This window comes from Emydura macquarii, unplaced genomic scaffold (genome assembly GCF_026122565.2).
Source record: "Emydura macquarii macquarii isolate MOO-44397 ecotype Brisbane River unplaced genomic scaffold, CSIRO-AGI_Emac_v2 contig_2636, whole genome shotgun sequence".
In the NCBI taxonomy this organism is placed as follows: domain Eukaryota; kingdom Metazoa; phylum Chordata; order Testudines; family Chelidae; genus Emydura; species Emydura macquarii.
Genome location: NW_027132773.1, coordinates 35738028 through 35757573, shown reverse-complemented (window position 1 = coordinate 35757573; position 19546 = coordinate 35738028). Strand labels below are relative to the sequence as shown.

The window sequence follows — 19546 nt, the reverse complement described above, 5'->3', positions numbered from 1 at the left end:
TGTGGTCACCATCTACCGTTAAGTTACGACTCCTACTCTTAGGTGAACATGTCTTGTTCCCCAAAATCTAAAAAGATAACCGTTAGGTTATTTATCTATGCCAAAGGTCACACGCCTACTTAACCATACTTATACTAACTTGATTAAGCTAATCATTCAGGATACAGTGCTGCAGGTTTCTTGCGTTACAGTCAAACATAATAGAATAACCTAATACAAAAAATACAAGCAAAATATAATAAACAAGCAAACCAATAAATAAAGACAGGATATAATAAAGCAAGCCATCAGGCTAGCCCTATGGGCTACAAGTGGGATAGGAGGAAACTGGCATGGGGCTAGGAGAGGCTGGGGACAGAAAAAAGTGGCTTATGGCTGGGGCACTGGGGGTGGAGAGGAGTGGTGTGGAGCCCAGATGGGAGAGGAAAGAAAAGCAGCAGGCCTGGCTGAGTGGGAATGGGGAGGGGAAAGCGGTATGGGTACAAGGGATGGGGGAGAAAGGGTGTGGGTGTGGAGAAGAAGGGATACAGGTTTCAAAGAGAAATAGCGTGGGCCTGTGGGATGGAAGGCAGAGGGAAATAGTGGGTTTGGAGAAGAAGTGACATGGGCCTGTGGGGTGGGGGTAGGTAGAGAAGTGGTGTGGGTTAAGGAGATGAGAAGATCCATGGGCTTGGGCTTGGGGTAGAGAAACAGCAGTGGTCTGAGGTGGGGGGGTAGCAGAGAAAAGCAAGTTAGGCCTGGGCAAGAGCAGTGTGACAGAAGTGACCTGAATCCAGGTGAGTGTTTGAGAGTCTTGTGTCATACATCTAGGGCATAGTTTCTCAACCTGTGGTAGGCGTACCCCTAGGAGTACGCGAGACACAGGCAGGGAGTGCCCAGGGAAAAACAGAGTGAAGGGGAGGTGGGTGGCAGCTGCCAACTTCTGGGGAAGTCAGATGGCAGCAGCCTGCTTCCCACCCTGTCCCAGCTCCCAGATGGGAGGCATGTGGCAGCCCCCGGCTTCTGGGGAAGCTGGGCTGCAGCCACCCGCTTCCTATGCTGCCACAGCTCCCAGCTGGGAAGTGAGCAGCAGTCCCCAGCTTCTGGGGAAGGCGGGTGGCAGCCTGCTTCCCACCTGGTCACAATTCGCAGCTGGGAGGCAGGTGGCAGCCACTAGCTTCTGGGGGAGGCGGGCAGCAGCCTCCAGCTTCCTGCTGGGTCTCAGCTCCCAGGTGGGAGCCTAGTGGCAGCCTCCTGGATTTCGCGAGCTGGGCTCACAGCTGGGTGGCAGCCACCTGCTCCTCAGCTCCGAGCAGAGGGACAGCCTCCAGTGCCCCAGCTTGAAGACAGGCAGCAGCCGCCTGCCCACATCCCTGGGTCCCAGCCAACACAGAAGCTTCCTCTGCCCCAACTCTGATTGGGTGGCAGCTCCCCTCCCTGGCTCAAAGCCCAGTGCCCAGAAAACTTGTCAATTTCACTGCTCTAATTGACAACTATGACAGCCCCAGATTTCACCAGTTACCCTTTTTTCCTGGCTCTCTCTCCCTCTCTCGCCCTCCTTCTCTGACTTTCTCACCCCTTCCTCCTCTCAAATTTATGGCATAAAATTTGGCATGGTGCTTTATATTCCCCAGCATTGGCATGCTGCTCAAAGCCTCCTAGCTTTGACTAACATCACCTCTAGCCCAGGTACATACTTGAGTTGTGCACCCCTGGTATAAAGGTGGTAACCGTACCCACACTAGATCTGACATCCGTCATATCACGGCCTTATATACTCAGCCCTTTTGCCAACATATGGCTCACATTAGTCTGTAAATATAAAATCCCATGGAAAATTGAGTGTTGGGATACTTATTCAAATTTTCAGAAGTTAGGGAATACTTGCTACTTCAAAGGTTGAGAAACACTGATCTAAGGACCATTCAAGATGAAGTTCAAGGTTCAAATTCACATTGAATGGACCCTTAGAATATGTGTTAACTACTTGTGCTAAACTATCTGTTTGATCTGAGTATCTTTCCCAGACCTGAAGAAGAGTTCTGTATACTCTGAAAACTTGTCTGTCTCACCAACAGAAGTTGGTCCAATAAAACAGTGTTTCTCAACCTTTTAAGTAGCAAGTACCCCCTAACTTCTGAAACTTTAGTTTGCAGCTGATGTTTAATAATGAAATAGCTAATTTAAAGTTGTTCCTTTAATTCAGAATAGATTTTTTATTGGTTAATTATAGGACATGGGGTTAGTAGGTCACTGACCTGAACCCCTATTTTGATATCAACTGTTGTATTGTGAAGCCATGATTGACTTATTCTTGTCAGCAATGCTAAATCATTACTGCTAGACTAATGTGTGTCTATCTTCGTAGCCACCATAGCCAATAATAAAAACATTTATTTCTTTTGACTTTACTGTTAGTTTTGCAGTACTTCTATAATTGAATAAACAGTTTAAATGCTAACCTAATGTCTTCATGTTAACAAAAAATATTTACACAGGTGCACTTGGGAACAGTGTGACCTCCAATACTTATTAGATAGCTACAGTTTTATTCAATAATCTATGAAACTTTGTTTCCTTGAATAAACAGTTTGCCATTAGTAACTATTGTTTCCAAAAGCTCCTTTGAAGTTGAATATATGTAAATTGCATACACAAATCACCTAAGACAATGGTTCTCTCTCCTTTATAGTCTGATTAATTATTACACGTATAACCAATTGTTTATTGGTGTTCAACATACTTGACACAGGCTCTGTTCCAGGTGCTATTTGGAACTGATTTAAAAGATAAAATTTGGTGAAGCACATACATAAACTTCAGTTAATACAGACAAATATAACTGAAATTATAGAAAAATCAATCTACCTAATAAGAATAGTATCAGTACAGTAGTTTCCTGCATTGTTCATATTTACAATCTTACATTTTGTAGACCACAGCTAATGCATTAAATAGATCTGTATTAGGGTCAAACACTCATAGTGAAGTAATGAATGATATGTGCAAGAAATTAAACACAATATAGTTTTCATTTACATAACATGAATTATGGTTGGGGTGTGCTGTCACAAATGCCTATTTTCTTCTTATACTTAGGGATAATTTATTGCACATGGCAAGGCACTCCGATTCTTTTGTTTCTGTTTAAGAGACCATTTTAGATAATACAAATTTAATAACTGTTTATTTTAATTCTTTTTTCCTCAAATGTAAGTCTTTTAAAGTTGTAATAACTATATTAAAGATATACTTCTTTAATCACCATCTTTAACACAATTCTTTTTGTTTATCTTTACCCAATTGAATACCTATTCAATACAGGCAAGACACAGGCACGGGAGCATTATACATTGTTAAAGAAGTTTCATTGATTTCAGCTGAAAAGACAACATTGTCCCATAGTTTGGTTATTTAAGTTTCCTGTATTGTCATATATAAACAGATTCCATATGATATGACTATCATCATTGCATCAGGTTGCATCTGTTGGTTTTGATTGATGTGAAACTGAATATTAGTCCTAAAAGTTGCATCTTGATTGCTCCTTTCAATGAGGGCTTCTTGTTCTACCTACAGAGCAAGGAAATATTTGCCCAACTTCAGGCTGGAAGCAAATGTTTTAGCCAGGCCCTGACTGGTGATCATTCTACTGAGACTGCTGATTCGGAAGGGCAGCCCACTCACAGTTTGGGATTCATCTTTGGCGAGCTGCTTGACACCTATGGGGACAGATCTTTTTCCTTGTACAAGTTTAGTTAATTATCATGGGAAAACTTTCGTACATTTTGTCTTTTTATTCCACCACCAGACAACTATGGAGGGTATGGGATGTGGAATTGTTGCTGAATGTCCAACAATTATACGCAAACATTTAAAAAATATGTTTAATGTGTGGGTTGTCTGACTAGATTTTGTTCTTTCTGAGAGTCCTTAGAGAGAGAAACCCTGTTTAACCAGTGCCTTAACACTGACAGAAGTTATGTTAGCTTTTCCCTTAAAAGTTTTCAACCACTTTGAAAAATAGATCTTCTACTACTACCATCACATGCATGTGCCTGTGTAGGAGATAAGTGTTTTAAAATTAATTTGTAATATTTTTATTTGTAAGGCTTTCAAATTAGAGATTAAGTTTTTCTGGCTTCTCTTAATTGAAGAAATTGGATGGGGGTGACAGGCTGGCTCATACACTTTTGAAAGCCTGTTTATATCACATCTTCTATCACATTCCTTTTTTGTCTAACACATTATTTTGTTATTGTTTTGGACATACAAAGCATCTATTTATAATGACCCTTTACCTTGCAAACATAAAGGAGTTCACTAAAACAAGAAGGCTAAAACACTAATATAAAATAAAATGGCATAACGGAGAGGGGAACCATTTGAACAAGTGAGTCCTCAAAAGTACCAGAATGATGAAAATTTATAAGGGCATTGCATATCAAAATGAATCTGAAAAGAATCCAATAAAATATCAACTGAGGATGCACTATAAAATTTCACTCCTGCCAATTCAGTGTATGATGAAAAATGTGTTGTGCATGTGACTTTCTGAAACAGCTTTGATGACCATTAACTGAATCAACCTATAATTAAAAAGCCCAGACCCCTTAGTATATCAATAACAGGTTGATTCAAGGTGTGGGTGGATCTCTCCAGATCAGGTCTAGGGTCCCAGGCACCCCCTTCGTTGGGATGAAAGTTTTGAGAATTACCCTAACACCATGTTATTTAGCTGAAGCCTTTTGTATTTGTATTAAATTAATTTAACAATCTGCTTTGAGCAAGAGGTTGCACTAGATGACCTCCTGTGGTCCCTTCCAACCCTAATATTCTATGAATTTACAACACAGCTAAAATGTTTTAAAATATAACAGTATATATTGTTTGGTTATCTAGAACACACTTATAGCTATTAATATTACATTATTCTGATGTATTTGTTTTTAATGAACTTACACATTTTAACCTGGGTTTTGCTGAACAATTGGCCATATTCCTTAAACCCCAATCAAAATTAACAAATAGTTTGAAGAAAAGGTTGATCAATTTAAAAAAATTGTTTATAATTAAATTATACATTACAGTAAATATATCTGTTTATGACTGACATTTGCAAAAGAATTGAACTACCATTACATGAGCTGATGATTCCTGAACTAGAGCCTGATTAACACACATGAACTGATGAATCATTACTGTGCTAGGTTCCTAGCAATCCACAACCTAGGAGCTGTTCTGGTGACTCTCAGGGCAGATTTATAAACCTCACAGGAGAAACAGCAACTCAGTGTTACTTCAAAGTTTGGAACTCTCCCCTGCCAAATAGTGGTAATAGACTCCACAGGCCTTAGGCTGCTCCAGCGTCATCCTTGCTCCAACCTACCTCACAGCCAAGCACTCATGTTTGAAACTGTTAGCTGTAAACTTCAGTTAGTATTTGTCCTAACTCCGATAGGAAAGGCTAGGAATATGTGACATATTTTACTTTGATATTGCCCACAGGAAGGCTTCCCCACATAGATTTGGGGTATGTCTGAATTCTGCGCTCAGTTCACGAGTGAGAATATGACACAAGTAAGTAACGCTCATCATGAATACTCCTAAAACAGCCCTACTCTTGCTTTGTTCCTGTAAGGCTTGAGGTTGTTTTCAGCTAACAAGTTGTAGGTTGAAACTCATTTAAATGGCTAACGAGCATACCTGAGCCTCAAGGACAATGGCTAGTGTAAACATCCGATGGCTCAGGAAGCCAGATGTCCTCTTAGTGATTCTAATTCCAATGAGAACAGCACATTTGCTTTTAGAATTTCTGTCTCATCTGCCACCTATCTGTAAGGACCCCCCTTCTTCCTCCACCCTAACCCCACACCGAGTGTAACCACAGCATCATTGATTTAAGTAGAGACATTAAAGTGTCTCTGCCTGTATGTAATGACCATTATCACTGCTGTTCTCTCTGGATGGGACAATGTCTGTATTTGTAAGTGAATAGATAAAGAATTTAAAACGTACTATGTAATCGATAAGAAAGTGTATATAATTGACCACTGTAACACCATGAAGCTGATTTATCAGACTTCCCGGTATCGTGAATAAACCTCTTCAGTATTGTCTGTGCTGCCTGATTCTTGGAGAAAGAATCCTTCGTGCTTTACGTTCCCAACCTACTCTTGACCCCCTGACTCTGTCTCTAACTTTTTAGCTCTGGTTTCAGGCCTGTCTGCCACTGCAATGACCATTATGTCTGGCTAGCCACATCTTTTTCTGACACTTATATAATTATGTAATAATAGTGGTTACATAATAACAACATTGAAATAGTGTGGTACCACAAAAAGTTGTATTTTATACTCATGTGCAAAAAAATGTTTCTGTTGCAACAAAATAAAACCCACAAACTTAAAAAAACCATTTATGACAAAACAACTGACAAAGGCAAAAGTTTCAACAGTTATGTTTTAACATGTAAAATAAAACATTAAGACTTATGCTTACTTGGACATCATATTTAAATAACAAAGGATAAATACATAAAACAAACCACTAAACAACCAATTGGACATTACTGTTCAGGGTAGGTTTAGAAAACCTTAGGGTTAAAATTAATTGCCCAATACTTAGTTAACACCCAGATTGACCAATAAGCTGGATGGGCACTGGAAATCTGTTCATTTTTAAACAAGATGATACTTAAAAAAAACTGGTTGAATTAACAACTGCATTTTAGCTAGATTACACCCTAATTTTACCTGTTAAAATAAATTAAACTATTTAGTTAGGAGCTAAAGGTGTTTTTCTTTAATATTCATATGCTGTAAGAAAACAAATGGTTTTGAAAACAAGATCAACACATGCTTTATTGAAGGGAAATAAAAAGGGAATTATAAAAGTTTTGCAGGAAATAAGTTTAGATGCTTTCATGGAGGATGAATTGGGATCTATAATAATAAGTGATTTATTTTGCGAGGAGCAGAGGCTTCCATGTTTTCTTTGGTAGAGACTTCAACGCTTCCTTAAATGGATAATTTCTTTATTAAGTAGAAAGATTATACGTTGCTGGTTTCCTTACCACAGCCATGGAGGTTGAGTCCAGAATTGTGACTAGTTTGATATTTAAAACCTCTGCAATATAACACAACAATTGATTAGCTACCTTAAAATACATTTATGAATAAATAAGAAATTTGAATCCAACGATGTCTGTGGCTCTGATATGTTGGTCAATACAAATGTGTAAAATACAAAACAGTTTCTATATATTTAATACTTTAATTTATCTAAGAGTTTATATTTTTGCTTCCTTTTCTATTTCCTCTCTCTACCATACTTTGCAGGTCAGAGGGATAATGAGTGGGATTTGTTTTTTACCCTTTCACTTACTAATTTACCCTTAACATTTACCTCAGGCAAAGCCTTGTTTAAAGAGATGCCCAGATTTATAATTTACTGATATACTTAAAGGGTATTAAATTAGATGCTCCTAAATGACAAATAGCATTAATTGGCTTTGTTTAAATACATCATTTATAATAAAGATTTTAACATTGATTTATGTGCAACAAATTTTAATTTAAACCAAATTTAGGTTAAAAGCTATTCTTTGTTCCTTTTTATTATTATTTATTACAGACACAAAGTGCCAGAAGCACTTCCTTTTTTTCCCTTGTTTGTAAACACAGGAATTACAAGCGAAAGACAAGTTAAAGGTAAATGGATTTACAGTGGACTCTTGTAGAAGCCAATTTAATTTATATTTTTATATAAATCTTTTTTACCTCCATTACAGCTGGCAGTCCTCCCTGGATTACATTTATAGCTCCAAAGCCCCTAAGGCCTGCAAATACCTGAGCTTCCATTCTTGTTTGATAAACAAATACCTTCTTTTATATATTAGTAATTGTATTAGTTGTTAGTCTGATTAGTCAATATTTTATATAATTAGTAATAATTATATAGGTCATTAACAAATACGTTATGATTACTATTTATCTCAAAGTTGTCCAGCCTGTTACCACCCTACCTCAAAGTACCTGTGGCCTTTGAATTGTGTGCAGAACCTTTCAGGGGTTAAAACTATCACTACTAATAATAGGGGGTGCCCCCCTTTAACACTGATACACAAATATGCGATCCAATTTATACCTAGATCTTAAGCCATTTAGGGACGGAATAAATATGCAACAGTGCCCATGTGCTGGTTTTCCTGGTGCCTTGGGGCTTTCATGGCGAGGCACCGGCCAGGGAAGCAGTACCTTACACGCAAGAGTGCCCAGCCAGGTCGGGTTTCTCTTGCCTTCTCACTGTAGTCAGGGGCAGGCCGGGGGACAACTAGGGCTCAGGTGTGGGGGGATGCCCCGCTTTTCTCTCTGCCCCTTCCCGAGGAGAAGTGTTCAGAGCAGAGTGCCTCAGTGTCGGTCTCAGTCTCCCCCAGCCAGGGGGGAGCAGTACAGCAGCAAACGCCTTGTAGCCTTTCAAATCCCGCCGCGCCTCACGAACGTGCCTGTAACCTGCCGCGGACGAGCAGGACCGTGCAGACAGAGCGCGCCGGGGAAGTCACACGCAGCGCTGCAATCAAAGACGCAGCCCCGGGGTCAGGAGCTGAGCTGAGCTCGCCCCGCACAGGCCAGGCGTGGATCAGCTAGGACGGATCCGAACGGCTGGGAAAACTAAAGCCGACTTACTGCGCCCTGCGGCGGCTTTGGAAACCGCGGGGCGGCGCCAGCCTCTTTCCCGGTGAGGGGCTGAGGCGGACCTAGCCCCCCCGCGACTCGGGCCCTGCGTGCAGGGCGGGCCTGGGGGGCCGGAACTGGGAGGTGAGACCGGGGGGAGGGAACGCCCCACCTGAAGCGAGCAGCAGAAGAACCATAGAGCGCGGAGCGGAGCGGTCTAGACGGGCCCAGGCTCAGTCCCTTCCAGCCGCCCTCGCTCTGCCTCGGTGCTCGCTGGCGGTGAGGCACGCGGCCTTCTCTTCTCGTTGGCCCGGGTGACACTCGGACTCGGACTCGAAACGCAGGCGCGGGGCTGCCAGCACCGACTCCCGGCCCGGGCAGGAGTTCGCCGCTGCTCGGTCACTGGCCGGCCGGGAGCCGGGTAGGCCGCGAGGTAGGCGCCTCTCCCCGCTCCCAGTCCCCCCTAGCACCGCCGGTGTCCCTGCTCCTGCCCCTGCCTGCCTCCCAACCCTTTCTACGTAATCCTCCCTCACTCTGAGCCCCCCTGCCCCCGCATCCCCCATCTCACCCTGAGTCCCCTGTGCCGACCCGCCTCCCCATGTGTCCCCCAAAGCCCGAGTCCCTCCTCACCCTTGCATCCCTCTTTCCCCTGTATCCCTCATCGTGTGCCCTGGGGCCCTGCCCCTCCCCCTGAATCTCCTGTATCCAATACACCGTGTCTCCTCTCACCCTGAGCTCCCTGTGTCCCTGCCCCTCTCACCCCGTGCCCCCAGCCCCCTGCTTCTATCCCTCTTCCCCTCCTTTCTCCTCCCCGTGTCCTCCCTTTTCCCATATCCCTTTCTCAGTTCCTCCCACTCCCTCCACCTGTAACTTTCCTTTCCCTCTCAAGTCTTTGCTGTCCTCCTCCACCCCCCTTCTTAGCCCCTCGCTGGCTCCTTTCCCTCATATGTCCTCCTTGACCCTTGCCTCACCCTCCCCACCACATTCTCTACTTCCCCCATCCAGTTATATCTCCTGCACACTCCTTGACTTCATTCTCTTTCTCCTCCCACATCTTTTTATCACACCATCCTTCTCCACTCTTACATCCTCCTACTTGTTGTTCCTCTGTGCATTTCCTTCATCCATTTCTTACCATCTCCCATCTTTCTTGCTCTCCCCCTCCTCCCTACACACATTCCCTGGCATAGTGAGTGTTTGTGGCTCTTCTAGTTCTCTCTGTTACCAATAATAATAATAGTCTTAAGCACATCTCACTTGCCCCTTCTCACTGACAACCTCAAAGTGCCTCACTAACATTAATGAATCAAGCCCCACATCACTCTCTGCTGCTGTTGTGGAACTTTTGGGGGTTGGATTCGGTGGTGTTCGCCTGCTGTTGAGTCCCTGGCCTGCTTGCCAGTGTTTGAATTTCCTGTTATGCATTCCACTTACAGTTTTCAAATTTGACCCTAAAGTCAAGTGAATAATAATATTATTTTCATTTTAAAATGTGAGGAAGAGAAGGCTCTATACTTGCTTTGTAATCAGCCTCCCCTCTCCTGTGGCTCTATCATTCCCTTTGACATCTTTGGCATTGTTACAATATTCCAGGCTGTGCATGCTCATATACATGTAAACATACATATCTGTTACTGGGCTAAAATGCATAACAAAATCCTAGTTCTGGGCAATTGTTTTCTCTGTCCTGTTTGTTGTATAGCTTGCTTAAAATCTGCAGGTTTGAGACCTCTTAGGTGGCTTCTCTTCCCCACACCAGGGGCTACAGAAATCACTGATGTTTTTTTTTTTTTTTTAAAACAAGACTTTTTGCTTAGATGAGTGAATCCTACTCTCAGTGTGGTGTGGGTTTTGTTAAATATTGTAGTTAACTAAATTTGCACAGAAAGAAGACAGTAGGGAATGGTCAGGGTTTTTTTTTTTTTTTTTCCTGGAGCATAATACACCTCTGACGTGTTTCAGTATTTGACAGGTACGCTTCCTCCTCTTTTTCCACTCCCTTTATGTAACAGGCTGCTGAAGGTAATTTGGCAGCTGCTGATAGGCTGCAGTCTCATAGAGGCGTGTTTGAAAGAGCGCAGAAGTAAGACTGTTTGAGCCTTAACAATAACCTGCATAAATACCTCAGTACTCAAATGTGTTATGATTAGTGTGTATGTTGAGTTAGTATGATACAAATAAATATTACAGTTAAAGTGTTTTCACTATTTTTTCTTGGATTCAGGAAAATAATCTTACTGCAATATTTTGTTTCCATAAAATCTTATGGAGATGGCTGTGTCTAAAAAAATGTGGCCTTTGCTGGTGATGCAAAGCAGCAAGCAATTTGGTAGATCTGGGTCCCTGATGATGTAGAGCCAGCCACTGATTCTCTCTGCCAATTGGTCCTTTTAGCCCCCATAGTAGGGAGCATTTCAGGGGGCAGTGTGGGCTTGGCCAAGACAATCTCTGGCTTTAGAATGGCACCTTATGGTCATTAGCTGCTGGACATAAGAGTCTTAAGAATGCTGCAACTTGCACTGGGAGCCAGCTGGCTCCAGGTTAAGGAGATTGCAGGTCCCGCAAAGTCATATTTGCCCCACTCTTGTGCCTACTGTTGCTCTTTTTTCCTATGATCTCTGTTTTGTGTGTCAGTCCAGTTCATCATTGTCCCAAAGCACCAGGATTACAAAAATGCCCAAGGTAGACTGACCGTGAGAATGAGAACTTAATTGTGTTCTTGTGTGCTTTCCCCTTTTCAGTTCAGGTTTTTTCAGAGCCCTGAAAGACTGGAGTTACTTCCCATGTCCACACTTTTGTTTTCTGTTCATTCTCAATTGTAATTTTCTCTCTCTTTCTTTCTTTCTCAAATTTAAATACCTTATTTTATACCAAGATAAGTGCAGTTGTGTATTTTCAAACTTTTCGCACTTTGGTGCTCACATTGAGATTCCCTTGCCTGATAAATTTGCGGTGCCCTCTAAAATAGTGGAAATGAGAGCAGCTCTGTATTCATATTCTATATCAAGGTTTGTTTTTTCCCACATGTTTATCAGGTTTTCTTAGGCCTTCAGGGATGCAGATAATTTTTCTGTCTCTCTTTTTTCTGCTATATGAGTGCTGGATATTTGGTCCAATGATCTCAAGTTTTGATCCTTTTGAAGGGAGGTGATGCAGTTGTAGAATTTTTCTCTGAGTCAGCATTGATAATGACAAAGTTTAGTACTGATCAAAATATATCCCTGGCAGAGAATGTGTCCATTAATCTTTGTTGCTGATAAGCAACTCTGTGACTGAAGATTATGAGATGCTCAGTTCCCCTCAGATAATATAAGAATGGCCATACTAGGTCAGACCCATGGTCCATCTAGCCCAATATCTGTCTTCTGATAGTGGCCAGTGCCAAGTGCTTCAGAGGAATGAACAGACCAGGATAACTTATCAAGTGATCCATCCCCTGTCATCCAATCCCAGTTTATAGCAGTCAAATGTTTAGGGACTCCCAGATCATGGGGCTGCATCCCTGGTTATCTTGGCTAATAGTCATTGATGGACCTATCCTCCATGAACTTATCTCATTCTTTTTGGAACGCAGTTATACTCTTGGCCCCCACAGCAGCCCCTGGCAAACAGTTTCACAGGCTGACTCTGTGTGTGAAGAAGTACTTGCTTATGTTTGTTTTAAACATGCTGCCTGTTAATTTTTCCTCTTTTGAGATGAGGAAACCAGAATTGCCCGCAGTATTCAAGGTGTGGGTGTACCATGGATTTATACAGTGGCATTATGATATTTTCTGTTTTATTATCTATCCCTTTCCTAATGGTTGTTAGCAGAATGTGAGCTTTTTTTGACGAGCTTTTTTGACTTCTGCTGCACGTTGAGCAGATATTTTCAGAGAACTAGTCACAGTGACTCCAAGATCTATCTTGAGTGGTAACAGCTAATTTATACTCCATTTTATATGTATAGTTGGGATTATGTTTTCCAATGTGCATTACTTTGCATTTATTATCATTAAATGTAATCTGTCCTTTGTAACTCTTCACAGTCTGCTTTAGACTTAGCTATCTTGAATAATTTTGTATCATCTACAAACATTGCCACCTCACTGTTTACCCCTTTTTCCAGATCACTTATGAATATTTTGAATAGCACTTGTCCCAGTACAGATCCTTGGGGGACCCTCATTTACCTCTCTTCACTGTGAAAACTGACCATTTATTCCTACCCGTTGTTTCTATCTTTTAACCAGTTACTGATCCATGACAGCACCTGGCATTGGCCATGGTCAGAAGACAGGATACTGGGCTAGATGGACCATTGGTCTGACCCAGTATGGCTGCTCTTATGTAGAGGACCTTCCCTCTTATCCCATGACTGCCTACTTTGCTTACAAGCCTTTGGTAAGGGACCATGTCCAAGTACACCATATCCACCATATCACTCTTGTTTATGTGTTTCTTGACCCCCCCAAAGAATTCTAATAGATTAGTGAGGAATGATTACCTGTTTACAAAAGCTGTGTTGACTCTTCCCCAACAAATGATGTTCGTCTACATGTCTGATAATTCTGTTCATTACTATAGTTTCAGCCAATTTGCTTGGTGCTGAAGAGAGGCATACTGGCCTGTAATTGCCAGGATCGCCTTTGGAGCCTTTTTTAAAAACCAGGGGAGATTACATTAGTTGTCCTCCAGTCATCTGGTACAGAGGCTGACTTAAGTGATAAGTTACATACCAAAGTTAATTTTGCAATTTTAAATTTGCATTTCTTCAGAACTCTTGGGTGAATACCATCAGGTCCTGGGGAATTTATTACTGTTTAATTTATCAGTTTGCTCCAAAACCTCTTTTACTGACATCTCAGTCTGGGATGAGTCCTCATATTTGTCACTTAAAAAGACTGGGTCAGGTATGGGAATCTCCCTCACATCCTCTGCAGTGAAGATGATACAAAAAAATCATTTAGCTTTTCTGCAGTGGTCTTGTCTTCTTTGAGTGCTCCTTTAAGCACCTTGATTGTGCAGTGACCCCTCTGCTTGTTTGGCAGGCTTCCTGTTTCTGATGAATGTAAACATTTTTTCTGTTAATTTGTCTTTTGCTACTTGCTCTTTAAATTATTTTTTGGACTGCCGTGTTATACTTTTACACTTGACTTGCCAGAGTTTGTGGCTTTTTTTCTATTTTCCTCAGTAGGACTTAACTTCCAGTTTTTAAAGCATGTATTTTTGTCTCTTAACTGCCTCTTTTATTCTGTTGTTTGTTGTTGTTTTAGCATTGTTTTGGTCCTCTTACTGTTTTTAAAAAAAAAAAGTTTATTTGTGATATATAGTTTGAGCCTCTGTTATGGTGTTTTTAAATAGCGTCCATGCAGCTTTTAGGCATCTCACTCTTGTGACTATTCCCTTTAATTTCCACTTAACTAGCCTCCTCTTTTTTGTGTTCCTCTTTTAAGTTAAATGCAATGTCGTGGGTTTCTTTGGTATGTTCTCCCCCTACAAGGATGTTAAAATTTAATTACGTTTATGGTTGCTATTACGAAGCAGTTCAGTGATGGTCACCTCTTGGACTAGATCCTATGTGTCAGTTAGGACTAAATCCTGAATTGCATCTCCCTTTGTCGGTTCCAAGACTAACTGCTCCGAGAAGTAGTCATTACTGTGTCCCAGAAGGACTTGTTATGTACCGGTCTGTCTCCCTTAGTCCCCCACATTCAGCCACTCTTGTCTCAAGCCTGTACTTGTCTCTGAAGGCAGTGGAGCTGCTTGCACCAAATGCACACACATGCCACATACCCACATGGCAGGTAATCATACATGTTGCATTCAGTGCAATAAACGATATATTCCCCACTCTGCTGCTGGACTTCTGCCTGCATTATTTTTACTCTTTTAGAGGTTTTTTTGAGGGGGACATTTATTGGTCTAAGTTTATAGAATGTTTGTTAAACTATCTGGCTTTCACGTTCCCTCTCTAAAGTCCTTGTCAAAACTCACCTGTTTGCTGCTCCTGTTCGCTAGCTCCTCTGGTTGGTTAGGAGCTGGCTGTCAGTGTCTCTGCTCCACAGTAGACACTTTGTGACAGGTACTGTACTCCCCCTCACAAAATGTCTACACCCCTGGTTCTCAGTCTATTTGTCATTGTGGGCTGCATACAATACTACCTCTATGGCCCTAAGGAGTCACATGGGCCACAGCTGTGTGCTGATTGGGCCACAGGTTGAGAACCACTGATCTACACTCTTTTAAATCTATTAACCAATTTACTCATTTCTTTCAAAACTGAAATCTGTATGGGTGACTTCTGCAGCATTTAAGGGCCTGATTCTCTAGTGGCTTGTTTAGCCATTTACATTTTGGGCCTGATTCTCTACTCACTGGTCTAAATCAGACAGAACTACACTGAAATCAGTGGAGTAATACTGGTGTGAATGAGAATTCAGCCCTATTATTCTGATTTGGTAACATCACAGGTGCAAATGACTGCCCAAAGTACAGGGGACATTTAAGCCCTGAAAATGAGAAGGAAAAATATCCAGAGATTAAAATGATCTATCAGAGAGATTTACTAGACTTCATTCAGTCTAGTTTTAAATGTATTTGGTTTCTACCACTTTCTTTTTAAGGCTATTGCTCATTGTACCAGTTCTTATCCTTACGAGTTTGTCCTGATATTCAGCCCACATTTTTCTTTTGATTAATGCATCCCACCTTCTTGATATTACTATATCAGCAGCCCTAGGCCCTGGTCTTGCAAGACTTGTACACACACAGGAATAGTTCCATGGGAATTGCAGTTAAGCATGTGATACCTTTGCAGACCAGTGGTCTTAAAGATGAATTGCAAATCCTTTAAAAAAAAAAAAAAAAAAGTTGTAATCGTGACCTTCATGCTCCTTTATGATGTATAAAGACTGCTTAAATTCTTCTGTCAGTTTTGTCCTGTCCCCTCTTTCCCTCTGGGAAATATTAGATACTCTCTTCTGTTACCAGATTTGCCCTTCACCTTGGGGTATGCTCATTTATTAGGGTTACCTTCCTGGAAGGGGGTGTGATTCTAGGGGTGTGATTCTACTAATGTACTGCTTGTGTTACTTGTGTGTTCATATGGCTACAAGCCCTCTCCCAATGGAGCTATCCTGCAGGACCTAAGATTTTCAGGGCTGGGTTCCTCTAGCACCAGATTCAGATAAACCCCCCACAGATTAACCGAGTGCGTCTGAGCGGACCGGGCTATCAGCACTCTCAGCTGACCCCTTATGTGTCCGTGAACTCAGCAGGCTGGGTGACACCACACTTTCAGTGGCCACCCTTGCATGCCCCTTTGCAACGCAGCAGAATAGAGCACACTTCTTGAGCAGGCTGGGTCAAACAGCACCTTAAGCCGCACCCTTATTTGCCCCTGGACTCCCTAGGCTAGGCAGAGTAGCAGTTCCCAGCTGTCTCCTTCAGATGCCCCTTTTACACCACAATTGTTCTAGTAGTAACCCTCTTGATGAGCAAACCCTATAGGATTTTTGGGCACTCCAGAGATCTTTGGCTTAGGTAAGAGAAGTGTTGCTACAGAGCAAGATAGGGGCCATGAACACAAAGGAGTAAAATAAAGTTTGGAGAGATAGAGAGAGAGAAAGTGGCAACCAGCTTGACTATAACAGTTATTTTATTGCTAGGTATATAAAACTTACGATACTAATAGTAATGCCATACAAGGAGAGAAAAACAATCAAATGCTTACAATACTACACAATTACAGTTGGGTATTGGAGAAAGTTATCCCAGGTTTGATTACAAAAGTAGAAAGTTATACCTGGACTAAGAGAGAGAGGGAGAGAGACAAAAAGTATGTTGGGGGGAAGAAGGGGCTGGGGGTGGTCTCACCACTCCATGCAGCTCAGAGGTTTCCAGGAACTGGCTTGTCAGCTTAGGGTCTGGAGCGCTTTTAGTCTGGCAGAGTCCCCAGCAGGATCAATCAGGAAGAGGGAGAAGTTATAGTGGAACTGAGGCAGCATTTTGGATCCAAGCATCAGAACAGGGGTTTGACTTTGATAGGGGTTTTGTAGACACCAGGTTTGTTTATAGATAAACCATGTCTGGACAAAAGGAGCTGATCCTTCCTGGAAGGGCATCTTTCCTTGAGCAAGAGCTCACAATGCAACCAGGATTCAGTGTTTTGTATATCAATAACTAGAATGGTCTGATAACTGTGGAGCTGGATGTGTACAGGTGTTAGTACATTTACATCAAGAGCAGAGATTTTCCAACATGCAGTGCATCCCTGCTTTGGCAATCCCAGAGTTCAGTGCACGTTCCATCTTCGATGTAGATGGGGCTTCTGTATGCCCCCCTTTTACATCTTTGATGTAGATGAGGCATGGGGAGTTGTATCACCTTTGTTGGGAGGGTTTTCTACTGCCTTTTCATATTGAAATGCCTTTGGTTTCTAGTTCAAGCAGCCTGGGGCGAGGGGGTATTCAGGTGAGACAGAAAGAGTCGGGGTTTTGCGCCCTGGTTCCCCAAGAACACAGAGCTGCTAGGTAACAATTCCCCCCGTTGACGGGGTGCTAGCATCAAGCAAGTATCCCCATCACATTTTTACTCCGTGGTACCGGGTCTGATCTTCAATCCATTGCAGCCGCTGCATCAGTCGCTGGATCCAGCAAACCAGCATAATCAGACCAATTGCTAATATAATTTGGAAACCAATGATGACGACAATGGGGTGAAGCATGATATTCAAAGTACTTATTGCACTGGGGCTCCATCCCAGCAAAGACTCCCACCAGGAGTGATAGCCTGTGTTTTTAACTGTGGCTGCCAGCCTAGAAATCTCCCGGTTATGGTGTTGAACTTCAAGTTTGCTATTCTCTCCCAAAGTTTTTAGCCTTTGCAGCTCAGCTTGTAAAGAAGGATGAGTTAATAGTTTCTTAATGGCAGTGAGACCCATTTCCAGTGAGATGGGGGAAACCTCCTTGTATAGCTCCGGGTAGGCATTTAAATGTTGTACAGTCCATATAGAGTTAATATCACAACTAACAATTGTGGTTACATTACAGAAACAGCAATTAATGTAAGGCACCATAGGTTGAATCCAATGTCCATTAATCAATACAATATCACATCTTGTTCTCACACGTACACATGCTATACCAATCTAGATAATAACAGATTCTTTCTCCTGGATAACATCAAAGGAACAGTGAGACTTATTCCCAGGTTGGGGGAAGCTTTGCAGACCAGTGGTCTTAAAGATGAATTGCAAATCCTTTTTAAAAAAAAAAAAAAAAAAAAAAAAAAGTTGTAATCATGATCTTCATGCTCCTTTATGATGTATAAAGACTGCTTAAATTCTTCTGTCAGTTTTCTCCTGTCCCCCCCTTTCCCTCTGGGAAATATTAGATCCTCTCTTCTCTGTGTGAGGCTCTCTATGGAGCAATTTTGTGTGTGTTGAGGCTCTGTAAAACTGTAGACATGTCTGTAGTACTAGCACAGAGAAATCACAATAATTCCACTATGTTCAGTGCTCTCAGTGCTTGTATCCCTGGGGAAGGATTTGCTCAGTAATTTTTATTAGGGCCTATAAAGTTCTCTCCAAATAACACAGTTCAGGAAAAAGAACAGTATCTTTTCATATATATCTTTAATACTATTTATTCTTTCATAGTTGTAATACTGACCAGTTAGCAAGGAATTAATGCACAGTATCCCCTGCCTTTATTTGCACTCACTAGAGAAATGTGTTTTTTATAGTAAAGGAGGTAGTCACAACATGTATTAAGTTGTAATTAGCTAAAATTATAATATTGAGTGGTTTCTTTCCAATGTCTTCCACACCCTTGCTTAATTGCTTTTTCCTCTATCTCTGCTCTTGTCCGCTAATGCATGACTCTCTCTCTCTCTCGCACACGCACACTAGCCAGCATTGCTCACTCTAACCTCTACTCCTCTCTATCTCCACCTCCTCTACTTGCTCCACCCCTACCTCTGCCTCTCCAACCTGCATTAGCAAGCCTCTGGGCATTTTAGAAAATGGCTCCCCATTGAAACGCAGGCAAAGGGCAAAGTAAGGGCAGCAGTTTCACTGGGGCTTCACTTGTCTAATGGGCATGGGCGTACACTATGCACATGCCCATTAAGGCAATAGTAGGAGGATGAGCATATGCAAAAGTAAAAAGGGCATGTTGTGAGGCAGATTCTGATGTTATGCCTGCCCTGTACCTCTCAGCGTTGAAGGTTTTCATGCACATGTGGACTCTAACTGCAAATTGTTTATGGGACATGGATGCATTGCTGATAAATTAAATAGCCACATAGATAATGGCTTTTTGGGATTCCTTCTTTTTGTTTCAGAACCTCGCCGCACAATACCTAAGAACAGCAAGAGAGACAAAGGGTCAAGGTAAGACAACCTGTCTGCTGGGCTTTTTTGGGTGTTGATGCAAAACTACAAATATCTGTGTGGTTTGAAATATTGTGTGTTAGATTCATTGATGTGTAATATGTTCCTTTCCAGAACCTCCCTCCCCAATCTGCTTCATCTGCTGTCCCATTCCAGCACCATCCCCACCCTACTTCATTCCCCTTTACTCCTGACTTTCACCAACAATCTTCTTATCTTCCATCCACCTTCACTCTCCTGACCTGCTCCAGCCTCTCCTCTTCCCATTGGCATCCTCATCTCTGACTTGCAAATCCTCTCACACCACTGACCTATCCAGCATCTCTCCAATCTCTGCTGACCTGCTTCAGCAGCCATTCCTCCACTCTCAACCTGCATAAATCATACAGGCATTTCAAGAAAACTCAGAACAAGGGATAGAGTCAAGGCAGCAGCTTAATTTTCCCAATGGGCACTTGCATGTAATTTGCATATGACTTTTGGGGCAGTCTCAGGAGTCTGCAGGTTAACAAGTTGT

At 42.1% G+C, this 19546-nt stretch overlaps 1 protein-coding gene across 3 annotated transcripts in view; it reads left to right on the top strand.

Moving 5' to 3' along the window:
* The first annotated feature begins 8623 nt into the window (after positions 1–8623).
* The window catches only part of ERGIC2 (ERGIC and golgi 2), a 40434-nt gene continuing 29511 nt past the window's right edge, over positions 8624–19546 (top strand). For all 3 annotated transcript variants that reach the window (XM_067564432.1, XM_067564431.1, XM_067564430.1), the window contains exons 1-2: positions 8624–9087; positions 18981–19029. The gene's annotated coding sequence lies outside the window, so the exon portion shown is untranslated. The remainder of the gene's footprint in view (positions 9088–18980; positions 19030–19546) is intronic.